Source organism: Vombatus ursinus, unplaced genomic scaffold (genome assembly GCF_900497805.2).
Source record: "Vombatus ursinus unplaced genomic scaffold, bare-nosed wombat genome assembly UNPS02014772.1, whole genome shotgun sequence".
Lineage (NCBI taxonomy): Eukaryota > Metazoa > Chordata > Mammalia > Diprotodontia > Vombatidae > Vombatus > Vombatus ursinus.
This window is the reverse complement of record NW_020954550.1, coordinates 28,438,768-28,461,902: the sequence shown is the minus strand read 5'-3', so window position 1 is coordinate 28,461,902 and position 23,135 is coordinate 28,438,768. Positions and strand designations below refer to the sequence as shown.

General features: G+C 35.8%; 1 protein-coding gene across 1 annotated transcript in view; it reads right to left on the bottom strand.

The window, feature by feature from the left end:
- The window catches only part of HCN1 (hyperpolarization activated cyclic nucleotide gated potassium channel 1), a 577,083-nt gene that overhangs the window by 120,177 nt on the left and 433,771 nt on the right, over window positions 1-23,135 (bottom strand). The window lies entirely within an intron of this gene.

Below are 23,135 nucleotides of genomic sequence, written 5' to 3'. Positions count from 1 at the left end.
ACTCCTCAGGACTTATTGAAATGACAGAACCACCCGAAGGGAGACCAGAAATTTCTTTTATTGTTCAGAATCATTTTATTCACAATGGATGGAAGAGATATGGGATTGAAGGAACAGCTTGTTTTTCTGTGGGGCTTGATAGGTACAAAATGGGATATACAACTCATTTCATTTTAGCTTTATGATAGCCCTGTTAAGCAATGACTTGGCTATGTTCCTGGGTCTATGACCTCATGAGCATCATTAATCCTTCCATCAGTGCAGTCAATCCATCCATGTCTTCTCAGCCTTCTGTGATTCCTGCCTATGTATAAATCCTCCACCTAGGGAAGGAACCTTTCTTTATAACTTTGAACACTTTGTTGATAGCATTATAGTACTTAGGATGCCTTTTTTATTCTTCAGGTAAGAAGCATAAGTATTTGTCTAAAGATAGTAAATGGAGGGCCTTGAAAAGTTCCATGACTTACAGAAGTCATGGGACTTTAATATTGATATGACTCTCAAATTCAGTATTCTTTTCACTTCATCTCACAAATCAGAAAGATCATTGTGGAAGTGATGAAACCTCTTCTCCTAAAGAATGGCTACCACCATTATAGCCTTAGACTTCAATAGCTGTCACAACACCCCAAGGCTCCATGGATGTCTTGAATTCACTGATTGTAAATTCATCAACTGTGTAAATATAAATGTGTATGTGTGTTTGTGTGTAATCTTATGAAACAAGTGTTTGTAACAACTATAGTGGAATACAGAGCAGACTTTTAATTTCAGTGCTATAGAGAACTTAATGAGGAACTCTCTCTACCAACACAGACCAGCACCTTTATTGTCTTAGAGTGTTGTCTTAAATTAAATAATTTGCCTAGGGTTAGACAAACAATATGTTTTAGAGGATGGACTTGAACTCAGATCTTTCTGGCCCTGACATCAACTCTTAATGCACTATTCTATGCTGCCCCTCATAAACCATTTAAAATTTCTATTATACTGTGACAAGCATCTTTTTTCAACTTTATAAAGTCTTTTCATAACTTCTATTTTTGGAATAGTCTCATTTTCTTGGATCCAAGGACAAAATGTCTTTGCAAGGTTTCATCTATTAAAAACTGTTTATTATAAACAATTCTAGGAGATGCTGGCTATGTTCACAATTCAGTTTTCCCACTTTTTTTTAAATTTTAAGGTAACTGTCATTCATTCGCATCCCATGTTCAATTTTTATTCTCAAATATTGCTTGCCTACACTTGAATGAATTACACTGAAACATGTTTTTAAGAGACAATTTTCAGAAGTCAAGAAATGTACTTGAAATTAGCTTTTATATGTGATATTTTTCACTGTTGTCCTTGCTTGTCTGACCTTTCATTTTCAGTGATAGAAACTATTGTAACCATGAAACCAATGCAATTTCACACATTGACTCTTAATGAAAAATGTTCTCATCAAGAGATCCAATTGGAAAAATAAATTTTGTATGGTTTCAAGCTGACATTACCCAATTTGGACAAAAACATAACTTTCTGAGACAGAGAATGTTTGTAAGATTCAGTGTCAATGATATAAAACAAAAATGATAGCTTTTGAGTCAGGCTACCTTGACTATAAAAAGAACTGTTACCCATGCTGAAACCTAATGTAACTACTAAGCAATCACTCTAATACAGCCAACTTGGCCTTTTCTTTGTTTCTCAGATGTGAAAATTCATTTCCCATCTCTGTGCCTTTGCATAGATAATTTCCCTAGTTGCAAAATTCACCCTTTTTCCACCATTGCCTCACAAAATCTCTCTCTCTGCCATCTAATTCAAGCAACACTTTCGGTGTGGAGCCTTTCCTCATTCTTCCAACCTTGAGTGTCCTCTCTAATCCCCTCAAATTACATTGCATTTAACTATCTTTTATTTACTTGTTCTTATTCTCTTAATATTTATTCTGTTTATACTTATATATGTATTTGATATCTTCTCCAATCAGAATGTAAGTTCTTTGAGACTAGTGATTGTTTTGTTCTTTGCATTTGTGTCCTTATTATGTAACATATTATATGTCACATAGCAGATAATAAATGCTTGTTAAATGATTGCTTGGTTAATATAATATCATAAAATCTCAGAGCATGAAGAAGCCACCTAGTCCAACTCATATCAGAACAAGAACCCCTACCCATCCTAAGTACCAGAAACATGGTCACCAAGGCTTTGCTTAAAGACTTCTTATGAGAGAGAATTCTCCACATATTTCAGAATGCTTTCCAGATCTTTAATGTCATTCCTAAAATGATGTTAATATACTTCCACTATGTCCTAGAAGGACATTAATATCCCTCACTATGTAGACCAGATCAGGTATGACCAGGGCAGAGAACAATGGGACTATTCACCTTTCCCTAGTCCTGAGCACTTAATTTCTCAATGCACCGTGTTTTAATCAGCTTTCTTAGTTGATCTAATATACCGTTGACCCACATATAGCTTGGGAACAGCTAGGTGGTGAGAAAGACTAGAGTTCAAAACTCACCTAAGACATTTACTAGCTATGTGACAACGGGCAAGTCAGTTAACCTCTGTCTGCTGTAGTTTTCACATCTAGAAAATGGAGATAATTACAGTACTTACCTCTCAAGGTTGGTGTGAATAAAATGGGATATTTACATGTACTTTGGAATGCTAAAAGTTCTATATAAATGCTGTTATCATCATCATTATCATCATCATCATCACCTTCATTATCATCTAAATTCCTGTTGTGCTATAATGCAAAGAGTACTGGCCCTAAAGTCAGTGGAGCAAGGTTCAAATTTCACCTCTGATCCTTACTCTCTGCTTGACCTTGAGCAAGTTATTTAATTCCCTCAGGCCTTAGTTTTCTCCACTGTAAAATGAGGTGTCAGGACTAGATAGCCTTAAAGATCCCTTGCAATATTATATACATATACACACACACACACACACACACACACACACACACACACACACACATTTTCTAGAACTTCTGCCTAGCCATCTTCCCTCCATGAAATATCACGTGGTTTGGTACTGCCCAATGATCAACCTATTAAAGTCTTTTTATATCCTGAAATTTGTCCAGAATTAGCATAAGAAAGTTTGTCATTTGCCATGCTAAAATTTAGGAGAGCTATGAATGACCTATAAATCTAGGAACATTTTCAAAAAGGGAAGTAAAGTTATTCTAACTTTGCCTCTTCTTGACAGTGCCATTCTGGCTCTTGGTGGTCACCAATCCATTTTCTAGATATTCATCAATCACACCTTTATTATAATGCATTGTAGAATTTCAAGAGGAATCCAAGTAAAGCTCACAAACTCTATTATCTCCCCTATTTTAAAATAAATGGATCAATGTCCTCTTCTCTAGTCCTTCATTGTCTTCTTCATTATCCAAGATATTTCAGTGATCTTTGATGGTGAGTGACTCAGAAAAAAATCTATAAGTTATTTCAGTACCCTAACATATTGTTCATGTAGTCCTAGCAACTTCAACCATAAAGGGCAATTAGGTACTTTCTTCTTATTTCCTTAACAATCATGATCACCAATTCCCTATTAACAATGTTCATTTTCAACAGAGCCAAGATGACAGAGTAAAAGCAGTGACTTGCTTGAGCTCTCCCACAAACCCCTCCAAATATCTGTAAAAATGACTCTAAACAAATTCTAAAGCAGCAGAACCCACAAAAAGACAGAGTGAAACAAATTTCCAGCCCAAGAGAGCCTGGATGGTTGATCAGAAAGGACTATGGTGCTGGGTGGGGAGAGGAGCACAGTTTGGCATGGGCACACAGGCAAAACAGGACTCAGTGAACCTGGAGCAGGCCTCAGAGGACTGAATCATGGGCACCTGTGGCAGTTTCTAGACTTCTCAACACATGAACTCCAAAGACAACTTAGAAGGTCAGTTGGAAAAGTCAATGAATGCAGTGAGAGAGAAAAGCGCAATTCCAGCCCCAGCACCTGCTGCAGCCCTGGGGTGGTGGATGCCTCCAGAGCTTCTGGTCCACAGACTGAGGGGGAATTGAGTGGCTGATCAGAGGGGGATTGCAAGGATTTCTTTTCCAGTGTTGAGGCAGGAATCTCTTGCTTTCCCCTGCTTGGATCTAGGTCACAGTTCTGGGTGGCAGTCCTAGGGCAAGCAGAAGTGCTGGTGTGGTGGAGCTAGCAGTGGTGGTGGAGAGGAAATCTTCCTCACAGTTCCAAGGCAGAAAAGAGTGCTTGTGGTCATTCATAGACCAGAGCACAGGCCAGGAAAGGAGTAAACACCTCGACCCTTATCATATCACCTAGGTAGAACTGAAAATTTCCAGGTCCCTAGAAGTATCTCTGAAAACAGCTACACGAAACCTCCAAAGCTTGGGACAATACATTCTACACAGAGGGAACAGACCCCTACCTTAACAAAGAGTTTAAAACTCAAGTAATTGGCTGGGATCATGAGCAAACAAAGGAGCAAAAAAAGTCAAGAAGAAGACAACAAAGTCAAGGCTCCTACATCCAAAGCCTGCAGGAAAAATGTTAATTAGTCCCAGGCCATGGAAGATCTCAAAAAGGAATTTGAGAAACAAGTAAGAGAAGTAGAGGGAAAACTGGGAAGAGAAATGAGAGTGATGCAAGAAAATCATGAAAAACAAGTCAACAGCTTGCTAAAGGAGACCCAAAAAATACTGAAGAAAATAACACCTTAAAAAAATAGCCTAACCCAAATGGCAGAAGAGGTCCAAAAAGCCAATGAGGAGAAGAATGCCCTAAAAAGCAAAATTGGCCAAATGGAAAAGGAAGTCCAAAAGATTACTGAAGAAAATACTTCCTTAAAAATTAGAATAGAGCAATTGGAAGTTAGTGACTTTATGAGAAATCAAGACACTGTAAAACAAATCCACAAGAATGAAAAATTAGAAAACAATGTGAAATATCTCATTGGAAAAACAACTGTCCTGAAAAATAGATCCAGGAGAGAGAATTTAAAAATTATTGGACTATCTGAAAACCATGATCAAAAAAAAAGAGCCTAGACATCATCTTTCAAGAAATAATTAAGGAAAACTGTCCTGATATTTTAGAACCAGAGGGCAAAATAGAAATTGAAAGAATCCACCAATATCCTCCTGAAAGAGATTCCCAAAGGAAAACTCCTAGGAATATTGTAGCCAAATTCCAGAGTTCCCAGGTCAAGGAGAAAGTATTACAAGCAGCCAGAAAGAAACAATTCAAGTATTGTGGAAACATAATCAGGATAGCACAAGATTTAGCAGCTTCTACATTAAGGAACCACAGGGCATGGGGTATAGTATTCTGGAGGGCAAAGGAGATAGGATTACAACCAAGAATCACCTACCCAGCAATACTGAGTATAATCCTGGAGGGGAAAACATGGTCATTCAGTGAAATAGAGGAATTTCAAGCATTCTTGGTGAAAAGACCAGAGTTGAATAGAAAATTTGACTTTCATATACAAGACTCAAGTGGAACATGAAGAGGTAAACAGGAAAGAGAAATCATAAGAGACTGATTAAGGTTGAACTGTTTATATTGCTGCATGGAAAGATGATATTTGTAACTCATGAGACTTTTGTCAGTATTAGGGTAGTTGGAGGGAAAGAATTATATGTATGCATATATAGATAGATAGAGGGCACAGGGTGAGTTGAAGATGAAGGGGTCATATCTGGAGAATAAAATTAAGGGGTGTGAGAGGATTATACTAGGAGAAGGAGAAAGGGAGAGGTAAAATGGGGTAAATTATCTCACAAAAAAAAACAGAAAAGAAAAGGCTCTTACAGTGGAGGGAAAACGGGGGAAGGTGAGAGGGAATGAGTGAATCTTATTCTCATAGGATTTGACTTAAGGAGTGAATAACATACACACTCAATTGGGTGTGGAAATCTATCTTACTCTACAGGAAAATAGGGGGGAAGGGAACAATTGAGCAGGGGGATGATAAAGAGGAGGGCAGATTGGGTGGTAATCAGAAGCAAACACTTATGAGGAGGGACAGGGTCAAAAGAGGGAACAGAATAAATGGGGGCAGGATAGGATGAAGGGAAATATACTTAGTTTTTTGCAACATGAGTACTATGGAAAAGTTTTGCATAACTACACATATATAACCTGTATCAACCTGCTTGCCTTTTCAATTAGGGTGGGTGGGGAGGATGGAAGGGAGAAAATTTGGAACCCAAAGTTTTGAAAACACATGTTAAAAATGCAACTGGGAAATAAGAAATACAGGAAATTTGGTATAGAAATCTATCTTTCCCTACAGGAAAATAGAAGGTGAAGGGGATAAAAAAGGTGGGGGGAGATAGAAGGGAGGGTAGATTAAGGGAAGGGGTATTCAGAATGCATACTCACTTGGGGTGGGGGGAGGGATGAGATGGGGAGAAAATTTGGAACTCAAAATTTTGTGGAAGTGAATGTTGAAAACTAAAAATAAATATATATACACGTATATATGAAAACAATGTTCATTTTCCCTTTCCAGTTCAAAGACTATTCTATGTGATAAAGAAATCAAAAGCAAAACACAAATCAAAAAGCTAATCTTTCGCCATCTCTCATCAGTTTTTATTATCCTATCCACTGTGAGCAATAGTCTAATCCTGACTTTGATTCTAGTTACTTCAACATAATTTTAAAAGCCAATTTTGTTTTCCTTAATTTTTCTCATTAAGTCTCAGTATATTCTGAATGTTAGCATTATCACTATTCTTATCTGACCATGACACATTATTATAATGATTCTAAGAATTATCTGTTACTTGCCTTTATTCCCATCATCAGTACCTATGTTTTAAAATTAAAGTTGGTTAGTAAGTTGCCTGTGAAGCTACACTGATTTCTTTGATAAATTTCATTTTCTTTTTTCCTCTTAATCAGTATTATTTCTTTTCAGTCTTTAGAATTCCATTCTTCATATTTTCCTTTCCCTTTGAGATAGACTTCTTCTGTAAAACTCTATTCCATTCAATCTTATCTCTTTCTCTTTTTTCTGAATTGTCTTGAAATCTATTGGGCTCTTTATAAGTGATAACAACTATAACTTGTCTGCTGGAACATCCTTCCCGGCATGGTTGGTTTAATTTTGAAATCACTTCTCACAAAATCTCTCTGGCTGGAATTTTTCTCAGGAAAACCTTAGAATCTTCAATTTATAGGTGACACAGTTGATCAAGAGAGAGAAAGATTTAATTTTTGAATCTTGCCTCAGATTCTTACTGGTTATGTGACCCTGGATACATCCCTTAGTCTTTCTCAAAATCAGTTTTCCTACATTAAAAATTTGTTAGAATAATAGCACTTATGAAAACATGGTTGTATTGTGGATTAGATGAGATAATACATCAAAAATTTTTTACAAATCTTTAAGTACTACTTAAATGTTAGTTGTTATTATTAATTTGAAAATATCTCTTAGAACATTGTATACAGTGCAATGTATGATGATCTACCATGAATAACTTAGTTATTCTCAGCAATAAAATGATCCAAGACAGATCTGTAGGACTTATGGTGGTGCTATCCATGTCCAAAGAGAGAGAGCTGGTAGAGTCTGAATGCAGAGCAAAGATACTTTTTCTTTATTCTTTATTTTTCTTTTTTTTATGTGTTTTCTTTCACAGAATAACTTACGTGGAAATGTATTTTGCATGACTGAACATGTATAACTTATATCAAATTGCTTGGCTTCTCAATGGGGGGGGATGGAGGGAGGAAAAGAAATTGGAACTCAAATTTTGAAAGAGAAAGAGTGTTAAAAGTATTTTTCCATGTAATTGGAAAAACTAAATATTAAATAAGATTAAAAGAAAAAGAAAATCTCTCTTAAAAGTGCCTTTAACTCTTAAGCAGGTGCTTAAACTACCAGATATTATACTTGAGTAGATGTCCTATCTCATCAATGTGGATTTTCCCTTTAGCAATGTAAATTACAATCCATCCATGCCTGCCTATCCTGTGTGACTATGATCTATGCCTTTACCATTTCAGTGATTCTATACAAGATGCTTGGGGCTTTCCTGACTTTCTCTTGGCATTGAGGATACTAATGAAATACAAGAGCTATGCATCACTCATCCTTTGCCCAGACTCCATTATCAGTTCAACTTTATTTATAATTGCACGTTTGTTTTATGCTATCCTTTCATTTTCTTCTTCTTTGTTAGGATCAAAAAAAAGTAGTTTCAGTGGGAAATTAAATGTTTAAATGAATAAATAAAATGCCAGAATAAGATATTCTTATAAAATTAATTGAGATAATCATAGGAAAATTATTAAAATTATATTATAGCTTTTATATTAGAATAATTTTTACTTATGTTAGAAAGCAAAAAAAAAATAAAGTCATATGATACATCTATTTCCCATAAATATAATGAAGATATATTCTAATCTTAATAGTTCTTATCTTGGGTACTGAACTATTCATTGTCTTTAATATATCTGCCAGGTATTTTTTTTAAGTATGTACAAATAAACATACTGGTTTCCTAAGTATACTAGCAATTAAAGGATACAAAGCAGACAATTCAAATTACACGACTTTGAAAATATCCCTCTTCTTTTCTGTTTTCTGAGTCTTAGCCATAGGAAGCTGAGATGCTGGGAAAATAAATATGAATGTGGAATCATAAGAACTTGGATTGAATCCACTCTTTCTTCACTTCCTACCCTTGGGCAAGTTACTACACTTTTTCAGGACTCAGTTACTTTTTATGTAAAATGAGGCAGATGGACTAGATGACTCTCAAAGTCTCTTCTAGCTTTAAATTCTTTTATCAATCCTGTTAAAAATGACAGTCATATATTTACATTTGACATTTCGATATAGACCTGCATGATACACATATATGTGAGTATATAATAGAGTATATATACACTGGGTGGTATATGAAATAAGATTATTCTATGTAAACATACATAGCCACATAAAATCAAAATTATTCATCATTCTAAAGAATTGAAAAACAGGAAACTCTAAAATTTAACAGCCTAAGAATATCTAGAATGATGCTGGTTTAGAAGGGGAAAAGGCATATAATCGGAAGGAAAGAGAGAATCCTTGTACAGTGATGAAGAGATTTTAATTTAGTAATCATCTAGAGAGCATGGGGCATTTAGGTGACATGGTAGATAGAATGCTAGGCCTGGAGTCAGGAAGACTCATTTTCCTGAGTTCAAATCTAGTACTAATTGTATGATCCTGGGCAAGTCACTTAACCTCTATTTGTCTCGGTTTTCTCATCTGTAAAATGATCTGGAGAAGGAAATGGCAAAACACCTCATTATCTTTGCCAAGAAAACCCAAAATAAGGTCACAGAATCAGACATGACTGAAAATGATTTAACACATGCACACACACACACACACACACACACACACCAGAGAGGAGACTTCCCACTTCTCCACTAACATCCTGATCTGATGTTTCGTCATGACATAGAGGTGACCCTGGGGTCTTGAAGGCTTTGCCAATGGAGCTCAAGTTCTGGAAGGTTCTATGTAGCTTCAAAGGCTTCCAGCATAAACCATATGATTGAATGTAGTTTGGATAATGGAGTGGAGCTAAATTCTGAGAGACTTATCAGTAGAAGTCTGGCTACCAGATCATGAAGTTTTTTTAAACTAGGACTTGAAAAACTATGGAACAGTGATAGCATGGGATCATGGGATTTAGTACTAAAAAGTCATTTTACAGGTGAAGAACTGAAGTTCAGACAAGTTAATTTAAGCCTAACATCACATAGGTACTAAGTAGCATAGCTAGGATTGAAATCCATACCTTTGACTCCAAATTCTGTTCTATTTATCCTGAATATACAGGGGCTGTGCAATGATTTGTTGGTAAGAGGAAGACTCATACTGCTGAAATCACAAGGCACTAAAGATTATATATAGCTGACATTATTAAGCAAATTGCCTCTGCTTTGAACCTATTACAGTGAATTTTAACCATGTTCTATGGTGATTTTCTTCTTACTTATGACTTCATTTTCAGTCTTGCACATGTGTACATAGTGAATGCATTTTTTCATATTTTTAAACTTTACTCTTTTATGAATACATAAATAAGCATAAATGGTATAAATATAACATCATAAAATAGTTTAAGTGAATATTTTATTTTTCATTCCCAGATGCCTGCAAAAGATTATGTGTATATGTATGTATATATTGCTTTAAAAAAATTTTTTTTTTAGTGAGGCAATCAGGGTTAAGTGACTTGCCCAAGGTCACACAGCTAGTATGTGTCAAGTGTTTGATCTGAGGCCGGATTTGAACTCAGGTCCTCCTGACTTCAGGGCCAGTGCTGTAGCCACTGTGTGACCTAGCTGCCCCATGTGTATATATCTCTATCTCTGTCAATCAATCTCTGTCTCTATCTAATGTGTATGTGTGTGTGTGTATGTATGTGTGTGTGTGTGTGAGAGAGAGAGAAAGAGAGAGAGAAAGACAGAGATAGAGACAGAGACAGAGAGACAGAGAGAGATGGAGAGAGAGGGAGAATAACATGATGCAAAGTGATGGGCTAAGCATCAGGAATATGTATGTTCAACCCCAGGTTTGAACACTTATTAGTTCCATGGCACTGTAAGAAGAAGTTTTTTTTTTTTCCAAGTGGTGTGTGGACTAGAGTGCTGCAGACATTAGCTGCAACTCTGATTTTCCAATTCTTAGACTATGGGGCAACCTTTCTGCATCTCAGATAATTTCCTTTGTCATAGATTGATTGTTTGGGTGGAGGGTGTGACCACTTATAAAGTCATAGATCCTTCAGTTATTCCATACACACCAACACATCAACAGGGAGAGTGATAAGTCTCTGAAACTAAAGACATGATTAAAATATCACCAATTCAACTCCCAATTGTTTTAGTTCTAAATAATTCAGGTACCAAAGTTAGCAATTACTAACTTTTATTGTTATTAACTTTATTTTTTTCTTCTTAATATGATTCCTGCTGTATCATTTTTCTTGCTTCCTCCAAAAAATTAAGCAACATAATTTCTGTAGCTGCATGGACTTTTCTTGCAAGGATATATCATTTGGATGATAATTATAGGAAGATAAATTCTATAATGTCTCATCAGTAAATTACAACTTACAAGTAATATAAAAGGCATTTCAAAACAGAAACAATGTCATAGTCTTTCTTTTGCTTTCCTGGAATTATCCATTTCAAAAGTGAAAAGTGCTAAGATCTGATGTTGTTCTAATTTAATAAAACAAGAAACTGGTTCTAATTCTTTACCTTCCAAAGACAAAACAAAATAAAACCTGATATTACTGTGGTGCTTATCAAGAATAGCATGGTGTGCTCATTCTTAAGCATCTATTAAGCAGAACACACATATATTATGCACAGTCAATCAAAAATCCTGCTTCAGTCTCCAGGTATTGATCAGATGTCGGTTGCTGTGAAAAATTTAAATGATAATATTAATCTAGTGGGAGAGTTACACTGTATAATTACTGTCATATCTTAGAATGAATAGGCATTAGAGTTTGGAGTAGTGCTATTCTAAGAGATTACTTGATGCAGAGAAATGGGATAAATTAAGAAAAAGGAAAATGCAAAATTTATTGTGTTGTTATGGTTAAAATGAGCCTTTTTCAAATATAAAATTAGTTGTAAAAGACTTCAAGGGAGAAATGGGTAGGAGGCAAAAATCTGGGCCTTTGCAAAAAAAAAAAATGAATCACTGCTGCACTGTGGAAAGGTAGTTAATAATAATGAATAATTATATATATGTATATGTGTGTGTATATACATATATATACATATTATATATATATTCCTTTAAGGATTGGAAGGCACTTTAGAAATATTATGTCATTTTATCCTCATAACAAAACTAGGAAGTAGTTGCCCTTATTATCCCCATTTTGTAGATGAGGAAACTTATGTAACAAAGGGAATTTAAATTACTTGTCCAGGGCCGCAGAGTTGGCAAATGTCTGAAGCCATATTTGAACTTAGGTCTTCCTGGTTCCAGGCACAGTGTACCACAAACTGCCCCAAATTGCTCAAAATGAAGTCAGAGGGCCTGAGTTTAAATCCCAGCTCAGTAATTTATTTATTTCCTGAGTGATCTTACTCAAGTCATTTCCTTATCTGTAGTATTCATGGAATGGGATAGATGCCCTATGAATCCCAATCTAAAAATTAACCCGAAGTCTCATAATATGATGTTGATTTAGAAGGTGTGTCTTGCTACTTTCTAATAAGCAAGACAATTATATAATAATGGATAAAAGGAATAAAGCGACATTGTCAAATTTAGAAAACTATCACAGAAATTTTAAGGGGTAAAAGGGCAAATCCATATGATCCCTAACCATAGAAGTTAGGTTGTTAGGCTGCATCTAAAATGTGGTTGAAATTCTAGGGCCAAAGTGGAACTTACATAGAATGTATCTAAAAACGAAAAAAGAGAAAGGTCTTCCACTTCATTCTTACTTGCAACTGAACAGCCCTGAAAAACTGTTGCCAAGGTTCAACAAGCAAAAAACAAATTTGACTTCATTTGTTAAAGGAAAATTACATACTTTTGTCCTATGCTTTAGAACTATTTCCACAAGGGCAATTGAAATGTAGCTTTTAGCATAGATAGTGGCTTACACCAGATAGAAAAGGGGGAACAGATAAATGAGGAATATTTCTGAAGGAAGAAATAGGACAGCAAGGGCCAGGATGAAGGGTAATGCTTAGAATTTGAAAGTCACCTCTCCTTTTTTTTATCCACTCTGAGCAGTAGGTCTGATCATATAGTGAAAGCGAAGTTAGTTATAACATTCTTTTTTAGCTTTTTTAATTTTTTAATTTTTTTAATTTTTTAAAATTATTTTTGTTTTCAGCATTTACTTCCAAAAGATTTTGAGTTCCAAATTTTCACCCCATCTCGCCCCTACCGCCACCCCAAGATGGCATGCATTCTAAATACCCCTTCTCCTAGTCTGCTTTCCCTTCTATCTCTTCCCCTTTTCTTTCATCCCCTTCCTCTTTAATTGTCCTGTAGGGCAGGATGGATTTCTGTACCCCATTTCCTGTATTTCTTATTTCCCAGTTGCATGTGAAAATATTTTTTTAAACATTTGCTTTTAAAACTTTGGGTTCCAAATTTTCTCCCTTCCTCCCTCCCCACCCACCATCATTGATAAGGCAAGCAACTAAATACAGGTTATATATATGCAGTTATGCAAAACACTTCCATAGCAGACATGCTGTGAAAAACTAATGGCATTTTCCTTAATCCTATCCCACCCACCCATTTATTCTATTCTTTCTTTTGACCCTGGCCCTCCTCAGAAGTATTCTGATTACTCCCTTTCCCAATCTGCCCTCATCTCTATTATTCCCCTACTCTCTTGTCCCCTCCCCCCCTATTTTCCTGTAGGGTAAGATAGATTTCCACACCCAACTGAGTGTGTATGTTATTCCCTCCTTAAGTCAAATCCCATGAGAATAAGATTCATTCATTACCTCTCACCTTCCCCCATTTCCCCTCCACTGTAAGAGCCTTTTCTTTTCTGTTTTTTTTTGTAGGTTAATTTATCCCATTCTACCTCTCCCTTTCTCCCTCTCCTAGTATATTCCTCTCTCACTCCTTAATTTTATTCTCCAGATATGACCCCTTCATTTTCAACTCACCCTGTGCCCTTTATCTATCTATCTATACATACATACATACATATAATTTTCCCCACAACTACCTTAATATGGACAAGGTCTCATGAGATACAAATATCATCTTTCCATTCAGCAATGTAAACAGTTCAACCTTAATAAGTCTCTTATGATTTTCTTTTTCCTGTTTACCTCTTCATGTTCCACTTGAGCCTTGTATTTGAAAATCAAATTTTATATTCAACTCTGGTCTTTTCATCAAGAATGCTTGAAAGTCCTCTATTTCACTGAATAACCATTTTCCCCCCTGCAGGATTATACTCAGTTTTGCTGGGTAGGTGATTCTTGGTTGAAATCCTATCTCCTTTGCTCTCCAGAATATTATATTCCATGCCCTGTGGTCCCTTAATGTAGAAGCAGCTAAATCTTGTGTTATCCTGATTGTGTTTCCACAATACTTGAATTGTTTCTTTCTGGCTGCTCATAATACTTTCTCCTTGACCTGGGAACTCTGGAATTTGACTACAATATTCCTAGGAGTTTTCCTTTGGTGATCTCTTTCAGGAGGAGATTGGTAGATTCTTTCAATTTCTATTTTACCTTCTGGTTCTAAAACATCAGGACAATTTTCCTTGATCATTTCTTGAAAGATGATGTCTAGACTCTTTTTTTGATCATGGTTTTCAGAGAGTCCAATAATTTTTAAATTCTCTCTCCTGGATCTATTTTCCAGGTCAGTTGTTATTCCAATGAAATATTTCACATTGGTTTCTAATTTTTCATTCTTTTGGATTTGTTTTACAGGGTCTCTCATTTCTTTTCCTACTTTTTCCTCTACTTCTCTTACTTGCTTCTCAAAATCCCTTTTGAGCTCTTCCAAGGTCTGAGACTGATTCATATTTTTATTGGAGGCTTTGGATGTAGGATCTTTGGCTTTGTTGTCTTCTTCTGGTTGTATGTTTTGATCTTCTTTGTCACCAAAGTAGATAATATAGTCTGACTCTTTTTTGCACTGCTTACTCATAATCCCAGCCAATTACTTGAGTTTTAAACTCTTTGTTAAGGTAAAAGTCTGCTTCCAATGTGAAGAGTGTACTGTCCCAAGCTTTGGGGGTTTGTACAGCTGTTTTTAGAGGTACTTCTAGGGGCCTGTAAATTTTTAGTTCTTCCAAGGTGGTATGATAAGGGGCGAGGTGTTTTCTCTCCACCACCACAACAAGCTCCACCACTCCACAGCTTCTCCTCGCCCCAGGACCACCCCTCAGAACTGTGACCCAGATCCAAGCACTGGGAAAGCAAGAGATTCCTGCCTCTGCACTGGCAAAGACATCCCTGCAATCCCCCTCTGAACAGCCACTCAATTCCCCCTCAGTCCTTTAGCAATCTGTTGACTTGTTTTTCATGATTTTCTTGCATCACTCTGATTTTTCTTTCCAATTTTTCCTCTACTTGTCTTACTTGCTTCTCAAAATCATTTTTGAGCTCTTTCATGGCCTGGAACCAATTCATATTTTTCTTGGAGGTTTTGGATGTAACAGCTTTAACTTTGTTGTCTTCTTCTGGTTGTATATTTCAATATTCTTTGTCATCAAAGAAAGATTCTATGGTTTGCTTTTTTTTGTGAGGTTTGTTCATGATCCCAGCCAATTACTTGAGTTATAAATTCTTTGTTAAGGTAGGGGTCTGCTTTCAATGTGGAGAATGTACTGTCTCAAGCTTTGGGGATTTTTTGTAGCTGTTTTCAGAAATACTTCTAGGGACCTGTACATTTTCAGTTCTTCCCGGGTGGTATGATAAGGGGCAAGGTGTTTACTCCTTTCCTGGCCTGTGCTCTGGTCTATGAGTGAACACAAGCACTGTTTTCTGCCTTGGAACTGTGAGGAGCATTTCCTCTCCACCGTGGATAGGTGATAGAGAGGATGTCAGATTGGGAAAGGGAATAATCAGAAGCAAATACTTCTGAGAAGGGAGAGGGTCAAAAGAAAGAATAGGATAAATGGATGGGTGGGATAGGATTAAGGGAAATGCCATTAGTTTTTCACAGCATGTCTACTATGGAAGTATTTTGCATAACTACACATACATAACCTATATTTAGTTGCTTGCCTTATCAATGAGGGTGAGTGGGGAGGGAGGAAGGGAGAAAATTTGGAACCCAAAGTTTTAAAAACACATGTTTAAAAAAATGTTTTCATATGCAACTGGGAAATAAGAAATACAGGAAATGGGGTACAGAAATCCATCCTGTCCTACAGGAAAATTGAAGAGGAAGGGTATGAGAGAATGGGGGGGAGAGATATAAGGGAAGGCAGACTAGGGGAAGGGGTATTTAGAATGCATGCCATCTTGGGGTGGCGGTAGGGGTGAGATGGGGTGAAAATTTGGAACTCAAAATCTTGTGGAAGTGAATGTTGAAAACTTAAAATAAATTAATTAATTAAAAATGCAAAAAAAAAAATGAATCACCTATCCAGCAAACCTGAATATAGTCCTTCAGGGGAAGAAAATGGATATTCAATGAAATAGAGGACACAAGCACCCTTTATGAAAAAAACCATAGCTGAATAGAAAATTTAACTTTCAAATACAAGACTCAAGAGATGCATAAAAAGATAAACAGGACAGAGAAATCATAAAGGATTCAATAACTTTAATAATAATAAGGGGGAAATGATACTTGTAACTTCTAAAAACTTTCTAATTACTAGAGCGATTAGAATTAGCATACATACACAGAGGACATAGGCATGAATTGAATATGATAGGATGATTGTCTAAAACACAATAAGGGGTGAGAAAGAATAATGCACTGGGAAAGGGGGAAAAAGAGAGCTAGAATGGGGTAAATTATCTGACACAAAAGAGACATGAAATAGTTTTTACAGTGGAGAGGAAGATGGGAGAAGGGGTAGAAAATGCATGAACCTTATTCTAATTGGAATTGGCTCAAAGAGAGCATAACATACACACTTATTTGAGTGTAGAAATCTATCTTACCATACAAGAAATAGAAGGGGAAGGGGATAAAAAAGGGCAGATATCTGATAGAAGTGAGGGCAGATTAGGGGAGGTAAAAGTCAGAAGCAAAATACTTTTGAGAATGAACAGAGTGAAAGGAGAGAGTATAGTATAAAGAGGGAGAAAATAAGGTGGAGGAGAATATACAGTCATCATAACTTGAAAAAATTGTACAGCAAGTTTCTCTGATAAAGACCTCATTTTTCAAAGATATAGAGAACTGGATACAAATTTATGCAAATAAGAGTCATTCCTCAATTGATAAATGGTAAAAGGATGTGAACAGGCAGTTTTCAGATGAAGTAATCAAAGCTATTTATAGTCACATAAAAAAATACTCTAAATCACCACTGATTAAAGAGATGCAAATTAAAATAACTCTGAGTTATCATCCCACACCTATCAGATTGGCTAATAGGACAGATAAGGAAAATGACAAATGTTGAAGCAGAAAATTGAGACACTAATGCAATTTTTGTGAAGTTGTATACTGACTCAACTAGTCTGGAGAACAAATTGGAATTATGCCCAAAGGGCCATAAAACTATGCATATTTTTCACCCAGCAATAGCACTGCTAGAACTTTATCCCAAAGAGATTTGTAAAAAGGACCCACATGTACAAAAATATTTATAGCAGCTCTTTTTAGTGATGGCAAAGAATTGAGAATTAAGGGGATGTTCATCAATTGAGGAATGTCTGAACAAGTTGTTACTTGATTTTGACAGAATGCTATTGCGCTACAGGAAGTGACAAGCAGGATATTCTCAGAAAAACCTGGAAGGACTCACATGAAGTGATGCAAGTGAAATGAGAAGAACCAGAACATTTCATATAGTAACAGCAATATTGTATTGTGACCAACTATGAATAACTTAGCTATTCTCAGCAATATAATGATCCAAGACAATTCTGAAGTATTTATGATGAAAAATGCTATCCATTTCCAGAGGGAAAAAATTGATGGAGTCTGAATGCAGATCAAAGCATACTTTTTCTTTATTTTATTTTTCTTGGGGCTTTTTTGGTCTGCATTTTCTTTCATAACATAACTTACATGGAAATTATGTTTTGCATGACTGCACATGTATAAATTATATCAAATTGCTTGCCTTCTCAATGAGGGGGTGAAGAGAGGGAAGGAGGAAGGGAGAGAATTTGGAATCAAAAATTTGAAAAAAAAAGAAAACAAATGCTAGAATTGTTTTTACATGTGTTCATGGGAAAATAATGAATTAAAAATGTATTTGGTATTCCTATGATGTGCTAGGCACTGTAAAGATATATTTCACTTTTTTAGGCAAATATGTGCTCTCCTCAAGAAGAAGCTTGGCAAAAAAAAGGAGTTAGATTTTAGCGAACAGATTTCAGGCAGTTTCACAACACACTTCCCCTTGAGAATTATGAAAATAGCACAAGATTTATATCTCTTTTCATAATATTACAGCATGACCTGAGAAACCATATCATAGTTTACCAAAATAGCAGAATCTATAGGGTAACTACAGGAGTGGAGTGAGAGAGAGAGAGAGAGAGAGAGAGAGAGAAAAGGAAGGAAGGAAGGGAGGGAGGGAGGGAGGGAGGGAAACAAGGGAAAGAAGGAAAGAAGGAAAGGAAAGAAGAGGGTGAAGGAAGAAGAAGGAAAAAGAAGAAAGAAAATGAGGGAGAAATGAAGGGAGGGAGAGAGAATGGGAGAGAGGGAAAAACAGAAATCTTCAAATAGAGATCACATCACCTGAAGCAGCTTGGTAACCAAACATTAGCTCAATAGCATTTATACTGTACAAAAATTGTCAGTTAAGTCCATCTAAACTAGAAACAAATCTGATAAGTTCCAAAATTTGACATTTATAAAGTTTGAATCTGAGGACCAGATTCACAAATACAGACAAATAAAATGGAGGCATCAAAAAAGTTGACACACAGGGAATACCTATTTTTTTATTTATTCACCTTATTTATTTCTGGGTCTTTGTAATCTTGTCTCTGTCCTGAAGTACTTTATAAAACAGTCAATCTGACAGAGCAGAACAAGTATTATTCACTATACCATTACCCCGCTTCTGATCTCATGGAAACCTCTGCACCTCTCTTGTGGATTAGATGTGTAGGACTTTAGGGGGAAAAGATGGATACTAGAATCACAATATAAGGTTAAGCAGTTGAACCTATACAGATTTTTCTCAACATCTGCGTTTTCTTCATTATAAACTGATTTCTCAAAAACAGTCTGTTAGTATTTTAAAAGCTCATAGCTTCAGAGTTGGAAAGAGTGTCTCAGAGGTCATGTAGGCTAAGTCCATCATCTTACAGACTTAAAAAAAAAAGAGAAAATGAGGCCCAAAAGTTGTGACATTGCCATGGTCACAAAGGTAATAAGTGGGAAAGTTGGGATTTGAACACAGGTTCTCCAATTCTACATCCAGAACTCTTTCCACTACATTAAATATTTTACATTTGAATAATATTTGGTAATTGTCCAAATACCTTGGAAGATGCTGTTGGTTTTTTTTAATTTCTTATAACCATCTATGGGCTAGTAACATATGTTCAGTTTATTGAAAGGGAAGCTGAGGCCCAGAGAAAGGTGTATAACTAGACTCATTAGTGACACATCTGGGATAAAGCGACAGACTTCAGAATGCCAGTTTACTGTTCTTTTTGCTGTGTTACATTAACCCCTGTCTCGCAAGAACTATATCAGTTAGGAAAATAAATACTATTCAATGGATTCAAAGCTAAATGAAATCAGAACACCTTAATGGAAAACACACCTATGAAAAGCTTAATCTACTTGAACCATTTATGTTCCTTTTTTGTAGAGTTTTAGGGAATGTGTATGTTTGTTGAGGAATGCTAAATATATTGTCTACAGACAGATTCTATTATTCCAGTGACACACAGTTCCATAGAAGGAGGTGATAATGTGTAGGAAGGCTACAGGAGGTCTATGAATAAGGGATAGAAGCAGAAGATAAAGGTGTGAGCAATGTGAATGTTGAGGATGAATGCCAATTTTGAAGATGAACTGTCCCCTACAAACCTATGACTAGACCACAAAAGAGACTACATTTTGGATGACAATCTGCACTTGTGTGTGTCATGACTATACATGAGGACTTCACATGACCACACAGATTTTCTTGCTTTATAATGAAACTAGTGAAAATCTATTCAATAATGTGTGACATTTACAGTTTGTTTTGTTTCTGGAAGTGGCAAAGTAGGTTGTTAATGACTTTACCCTAACCCCTCCCCCCAAAAAAACTTTATTAATGACTTCACCCTAACCCCCCCCAAAAAAAACTTTATTTTCTAGCCTGAGGGGAACAAATGGGATCTGAAGTGTTACATCAAGACAGTTAATGGGCCCTTTATTCTATGTTCATTAGATCACATCTGGAGTAGATAGATTTTCCTAGAAGGGTGGCAGTTCATTGTTATTTATATTTCAGGAGACACAGTGATTCCGAATCACATTTGTCTTCTTTTTCCTCACAAAGAGTCAAGAACCTGAGCACAGCTGGTGGAATTCACTTTGAAATAAGCTGGGGAGGAGGGGTGTGTGTGCAGAAATCAGTTCCTGAACCTACAATCTAGAAAACTTTAAATGTTCAGAGTTAATGTAAAATTCCAGATAAATGAGTAAGATATCAGGATTCCCCTTTGAAATGAAGAAAATTATTAAAGTTGAAAACAGGTGCTAATAAAAGCTAACAGACAAAGGATAAAGAAGGATCCATATTTTGGTTTATTTGCTTTTTGAAATGGCTTATAATAATCATCTGATTTGGTGTCATTTGTTTAAATTTAGGCATTTTCATGAAGTGATATGATGTACCTAGATAAGTATATATTCATAAGTGTGAATAACCTTAGGTCTGTGAAACAAATGGAAATGTATGGCTTTGGCATTTGTAAGGAGGTTGGATTAATGATCTTAAGATTGCTTTAACCTCTGAGATGATAAAGGTCTATATTTTTAAAACAGTAGAATTCAGGGTCAACATCCAATGACAAGGTGCTCAAAGGGACGTTTCATCTAGTTTGGTTTAATAGTGGAATAAAAGTAAAGAACAGTGGTCTGGGATTCAGAAGACCTGGGTTTGAGTTCCAGCTCTGCAATATGACTCTATTGAGTCACCATAGGTAAGTCACTTTACTACACTGAGAATCAATTTCCTCATTTATAAAATGGAAATAATGTTTAGACTAACTACATCTCTAGCAGATTGCCCAGATTGTTCCCTCCATCTCCCACACCCCAATATTCTGAAATTTCTGCTGTATACTAACATATTCTTTTCTCCACCATTCTAAAACAAAATGAAATAAAGAGAAAAAAACTCTCAAGCCTACCATAATTGGTAGCAATTGGCCTATATATCTCCTCCTCTTCTTGGTTAAACTCTTTGACACAAAGTCATCCACAATAAGTAGTTCAATTACTTTTCCTCTCTGTAACCTTCTCATTCAATGAAAATTGCTCTCTTCAAAGTTACCAATGATCCTTCTTGACCCCCCTGCATCTTTTGATAGTGTTCATTACACTCTCATCCTAGTTACTCTTTTTTTTCTAGGTTTTTTATTGGTTTTTTATTTTCTTATGTTTATAGGTATTTTCTTATATTTATAGGTATTTTCTTTTATTTTCTTCCTTGCCTGCTTGCCTGTCTAACTGCTTCTTCTCAGTCTTCATTGCTAGTTCTTTATCAAACTCATGCCCACTAATAACGGATGATAGTTATGGGTATCCCTAAGGTTCTGTGCTGGGTCCCCTTCTCTTCTTCCTTTATTCCATATTGATTGGTGATCCTATCTCGGGTTCAATTGAATGAAATATCTTTCTATACTCAATTCTAGGTATATTCTTCTCTTCCTTGCCCAGTTAAGATGAGTGAGAAGTTCAACGGTTAACTGTTCCCTCCATCATCCCCTTCTTCTCATTTGTATAGATATCTACCTATGTACTCTGATTATGTGAGATAATTTCCCCTAACTTTCGTGGAGACATTATGAAAACAATAAAGGGGTTTCCTCTCAATAGTCTTTCATACAAGTAAGGTCAATGTCTTCTATTTTTATTAATTTATGCTAAAGAACTGTTAAAACCAGGAAATCAGTTTCTAGAAAATGGTGAAAAAAACCCACCATCTGTCAAATTGGCAAGTTTTGGGTGGCCTTGCTTTTTCTCTGAATGAGTCCCAGCTCTGCTATATACTTGTTGAGTCATCATGGGTAAGCCACTCTAACACACTGAGACTCAATTTCCTCATTTACAAAATGGAAATAATAATGTTTAGACTAACTATATTTCCAGCAGATTGCCCAGATTTCTCCCTCCATCTCCCCTGACAATGTTCTGAAATTTCTGCTGTGTACAAAGATACTCTTGTCTCCTCCACTCTAAAACAAAACGAAACAAAGGAAAAAACTGAGTAGACAGGTAACCTTAGGGTTTTCCTAAAACACACTTCAAATGTTGAAATCAATCTAAATTTGGACTGCCAATAGCATAAAGTGCAGGTGTTTCCCCATAACTCACCATTAAAATTCTGCATCTGAAGTTTTAGTTTTAGTTTTCTTTTTCCCCCTTACATCTTAGAACTAAAGAAAAGGAGTGACTTCCCCAAGGTAACACAGGATATAAGTAGTAGAGTCTGGATTGGAACCTTTGATTCAAAATTGCATAGCAACACTATCTCTTTTAAAACTGTTTAAAATAATAATAGAATTTGATTTCTACCTCTTTGCATTTGGTATACCGAGATGCCAGGCAAATTGGCAAACTAGTCCATATCAGAGAGAGAACCTGAATGCAGGTCTTCCTGACTGTGGAGCCAGTTCTCTGCCTACTACAGTCATTCTGCCTGTCTGACTGTTTATAAAGAGGTAAATTAAAGTACAGCACTTTGCAAATTGAGTTACTAGACAAGAATCCAAAGAGTAAGAATCATTAAATGCAAAATAGGTACTTTTTCAACCTTTGCTTTCATTCACTTTGATATAGCTGGTTGTAATTATAAAATGGTCTCATACAAATATGATTACTATAAAAGAGATGATTTCTGCACTCATTAGCTTCACAGAATGATATGTTTTCTTGATTTATCTATATAACAAGGGACCTTAAATCATTTTCTAGGCTCTGAACACAACAAATATGAATTAGGTTTAGCAACATAAGCTCAAGTCAAATATATTTGTACTTACAGTAACAGCTTTTTTTTCTGTTACTGTCAGGGAATAAGATGTTCTGGATAAGTGAATTTTCCAGATATAGAAAGCTTAATCTAAGCATGAAATTTCTTTTGAGTTATACTATGTAGATTGTATCCTTGGATATGTCTCAATCTCTTCAGGCCTCAGTTTCTCATCTTCAAAATATGAATCAATTGGATAAAGTCGGGAGGCTACAAACAGTAAGAAATAAACATAGATCTTAAAGTTATGCCTAGTAGATTTTAATC